The following is a 4,966-nucleotide window of genomic DNA, read 5'->3' on the forward strand; positions in this document are numbered from 1 at the left end:
TATATATATATATATATATATATATTAACACATACACACACACACATATACACGCTAGACTGTAGCAGATGCTGAATGCATTATACTTCGTTACTACAAGTTTCTCATTACCGGCATTTGGACGAAAACGGGGGAAGTAAAACATTTGGAAGTCACATGAGAGCAACGATAACGAAAATCAAAGCGAACATGAAATATTGATTGGATTACTCTGCTCGCATCTTTTGCAAACGTAAAGATGTTGTTGAATAAACCGTATGAATATTACGGCAAAATATATGTCAAAAATCAAATCAAATAAATTGTTGCACGCGAAGTAGGAAAAAGAGAAGGAAGAAGAAAAAATAAATATGAGTGAGTAAGGGTAAAGATGATGCAAAGATGGAGGAGAAAGAATTGACGTGCGTGTGTATCTATATCAGCGCGTGCGTATATATATATATATAAGTGTATATTTACAAATACATAAATATATACATATATGTACATCCTATAGTAATGTATATACATGTATATACATAAATAAATGCATATATATTTGTGTGTGTATGTGTGTGTGTGTGTGTGTGTGTGTGTGTGTGTGTGTGTGTGTTTGTTTGCGCTTCTGTGTCTATTTTTGCGTGTGATTTATATTTTGTATCGGAACATGGACGGTAGATTTGCGCAATCGTATGAGTTTGGAGAAAATTCTTTGTAACATTTTTTGTTTTTTTTTCTTTTGGGTTTATTACATTCTGAATATAAATCTTGTATTCCTCACGAGTCGATAAAATTATAGCACCAGTTAAGCAATGAATCGATACGATCAACCAGCCCCTCGTCTTAGAATTGTTGGACTTTTGCCTAAGACGGGAAACAATGTTTACATTGGTTTCAAATTTTGGCACTGGGCCAGAAGTTTTGAGAGGTGGGGAGGGCGATCACAATACTTTACTGGCATTTACTTTATCACCACCAAAGAGATGACAGGCACAGCTGATCACGGTGGAATTTAAACTCAGAACGTAAAGCCAGACGAAATTCCGCTAAGCAGTTTGTCCGGCGAGCTAACGATTCTGCCAGACGAAATGCTGCCAAGCAGTTTGTCTGGAACTCTAACCATTCTGCCAGACGAAAATGCCGCTAAGCAGTTTGTCCGGCGAGCTAATGATTCTTATTTCTTTATTTCCCACAATGGGGCTAAACATATAGGTGACAAACGAGAACAGACAAAGATATTAAGTCGATTACAGCGATTCCAGTGCGTAACTGGTACTTAATTTATCGACCCCGATAGGATCAGAGGCTAAGTCGACCTCGGCAGAATTTGATCTCAGAACGTAAAGGCAGACGAAATACGGCTAAGCATTTCGCCCGGCGTGCTAAGGTTTCTGCCAGCTCGCTACCTTTGTGCTAACGATTCTGTCAGACGAAGTATCGCTAAGCAGTTTATCCGGAATTCTAACAATTCTGGCAGAAGAAATGCCGCTAAGCAGTTGGTCCTGCGTGCTAACGATTCTGCAAGTTCGACGCCTTAGTACTACTACAGACAGTGCGTACAAGGTTCCCTTTATTAGGAAAGGTATCCTCATAAAATCACATTCTATTAATTTATCTACTAGGACATGACCTCTGGAAACGGCTGTAGAAACTTGACGTCCTCGGATTGTATTATCTACCATTTATACATTAAAAAAACATTGAATTTTATGGATCTTTTAATTGCAACTCTTAACCGCTTTTAATTTTAGAAGAAAAAATGTTTACTTCTCTTTTTCTCACACTTTTCTCCATATATAAAGCTGGACCTCTTCCTGTCAAGTGTCCCAGATGAACCAACTTCGCGGTAGGAGGTGCAGATGAGTGCAGCTGCATCAAATTCTTTCATGCACCAAATGTCAATTCCTGAAGTAAAATTCGTGAAGTAAAATTATGTAGCAACACCGAATGGCGGTGCCCCAGCATGGCCACAGCTCATGAGCTGAAACTAGATAAAATGAAAAATGAGATGAAATGATATAGCTCATATGGATTCTATTTACATGTATTTTTAGGCATATGTTGTTTATTTTACTTATATATATGTTTATAATTTTTTAAATATTCATGTATGTCGATATGTATTAAAATATATATACGCATTTTAAGTCGAATATGTATGCATAAAAAGTTGATTGCCTAATTTGAGTTTATATTTTAATTCTCATACACACACATACACACACACACATACACACACACATACACACACACACACGCACATACACACACACACACACATACACACCCACTTCAGGGTGTCCTCAAGATGACTAGAGTAGTCTTTCTTGAACTAACAACACTTACTTTTGCTGTTTAAAGTACAGGAAACAGCTACAAAATGCCTGATGCAGAATATGACTTGCGGATGTAAGTAAAACAGAAATAACCATCATTGCAGTATTAAAGCGTCACTGCTCCGGTACTACGGATGAAAGAATCGCAAAACAGATTCTTGAAGCTGAGCGAATCTTGAGGGAACTTGGAGGTAGTTCATGAAGACGGTTTTATAATCTCAGTTGGTCGTACTTGGGAATCAAGCTTGAAAATTTAATGACGGTTGGTTCTGATAGAGCCCTAAGGAGGACGTGAGATGTGTCTAAGGATGTTACTCCCTGGATCCTACAAGGAATAGTGGGCTCAGGAAATGGATGAATGGATGGACTGCCAGAACATTACTCTTAAGTAGTTGAGTTTCACAAAACTCCAAAGAGCACAGCTAATTTAGATATAATGATTGTCCATTAATGGACATGTGAAAAGATGCAAAATAATGGAGAAGTTTAAATGTGTAGATCCACACATAACATAAGCCAAAGCATAAAAACTCACGCTTCTTATGTTATATCTGCAGGCTTACACGACTACCGAACTTAATAAGAGCCTTCGTTCTGGATTGGAAGTTAACTCGCTTTTGTAACATATTTCAAACGATGTTTTGCATATTTTCCGACGTATTCGAAGCTCAATATGCTAATTGCTGTTGTGTTTTGTCACAGGAGAAGAGCTTCTCATTTACGAAGAATATGTGTTCATATCACATTCTGTATAATAACGGTAGGAACTTTGGGACATCAGGTGTTTCGATATCGTTATGTTTTGTGAGTCAAGATCACCCTCGCACCAATGAATCTTACGAGGGTTGTCTTACATACATACATACATACATACATACATACATACATACATACATACATACATACATGCATGCATATATAGATACATACATTTATGCTAGCAAAAATACCCTGTCTTGATGTTGAAATTCCAGTGAAGGGGCCTTGGATCTAGGTTAGAACTAAATCTTTTTCTATTGACAAGAAATCTTGAAATAAAACTAAATACTGACATACATACATACATACATACACGCACACGTGCGTGCAGAAAAGAAATCAATTAACTAGCATGCAGATTACAAATATAAACTGTGTGCAAAGCAGTAAAGATAGGTATGAATTTTCTTATGTCAAAATCTGACATTTTCTTTTCTTTTGTTATCTGACTTCCAATGACGCGGCTTTGTATCTTTGTTACAATCAGTTTTTTCTTTCGAGTGAGACTTCAAATGATTAGAAACTGAAGATAATGCATATATTCACGCATAGATGCAGAAGTATATATATAGGCATAAACACGCATTTACATAATACTTTCGGCGCCAATGTTTATTTAAAAGTACCTGGTACTCGCCTGTATCTAATTTGTTGGTGTTTATCAAACGTCATGTTATAATAGGATGAAAAAATGGGTGTTACAAAATTAAGAATTTATCTTCTGAATTGGATGATAAGGAACCACATGAACTTACTAATAGCTATATGTTTCTAAGTAAATAAAAAAAATAAATCTAAATCTAAATAAATAAGAGAATATCTTGATAAATTTAGATTGGCTTTGAAGTGAATTAAAGAAAGTGACTCGTAATTGGATCGTTGCTGAGAAGAAAACGAACGCTAACCTTGGACTGATTGGAAGCGAATCAAGGGAATCTTAAGGTTGTTCCAGAGAAATTATCATAATGCTTTTGTAGATTATTTTTATTTTAATATTGTTTCATTGAAAACAAAAATACAGACACAAATACACACACACGCGCGCGTACACACATACAAAAAAAAAAAAAATTATCCAACGCTGAAGTACTATCGATTTATTTATATCCGCCATTAACATAGTCTCTCTTAGTGATATTGTCATTATATTGCTGTAGTTATTATATTGCTCTTAGTGATGTTATAGCGTTCTTTTTGATGTGATAATGTTGTTGTTATTTTAGTATACTGCTGGTATCATTAATGCGCTGATTTGTTTCAAGTTCCGTAGTGTTGTGTTTAATTTTACATCGGTGTTCTTACTGACATTGCGAACTTGTTAAAGATACATATTATTAATGTTGTGATGTGATGCTGTTGTTGTTGGTGTTGTTGTTGAGATGTCATAGATTATGTGGTTGTCTTTATTTGCTGTGGGGAATTTTTTTTTGTGTGTGTGTGAATAATATGGAATGTGTAAAGGATGCGAAAAGTAATCTACGTAAAAAAAAAAAAATGCACACACACACACACACACACACACACACAGACACACAAAATAAACAATTAATAATAATAACGAAGCAATTGCTTTATTGTAACCGAGAGAGGAGAATGTTGTTTCGGAAGTGTTGTTCCTGTCATCACAAATGTCAGGTGTGTAAGAATTATTGAACTACTACCACCACCACCACCACCACCACCACCACTACTGCTACTACTACTACTACCACAACTACCATCACCACCACCACCACCACTACTACTACTACTACTGCTACTACTACTACTACTACTACTACTACTACTACTACTACTACTACTACTACTACTACTCATAATAATAATAATAATAATAATAATAATAATAATATAGTTGTCAAAGATCATGAAGAAAAAAATGCTTTCTAATT

At 35.6% G+C, this 4,966-nt stretch overlaps 1 protein-coding gene and 1 long non-coding RNA gene across 11 annotated transcripts in view; one reads left to right on the forward strand and one right to left on the reverse strand.

The window, feature by feature from the left end:
- Nucleotides 1–4,966, forward strand: part of LOC106871985 (FMRFamide receptor) — a 337,948-nt gene that overhangs the window by 134,565 nt on the left and 198,417 nt on the right. The gene's annotated exons all lie outside the window — the stretch shown is intronic.
- Nucleotides 1–4,966, reverse strand: part of LOC128248164 (uncharacterized) — a 22,420-nt gene that overhangs the window by 12,777 nt on the left and 4,677 nt on the right. The window contains exon 2 of the long non-coding RNA XR_008264466.1: nt 1,747–1,966. This is a non-coding gene — a long non-coding RNA (uncharacterized LOC128248164). The remainder of the gene's footprint in view (nt 1–1,746; nt 1,967–4,966) is intronic.

The sequence above is a fragment of the Octopus bimaculoides genome, chromosome 6 (genome assembly GCF_001194135.2).
Source record: "Octopus bimaculoides isolate UCB-OBI-ISO-001 chromosome 6, ASM119413v2, whole genome shotgun sequence".
Classification (NCBI taxonomy): Eukaryota; Metazoa; Mollusca; class Cephalopoda; order Octopoda; family Octopodidae; genus Octopus; species Octopus bimaculoides.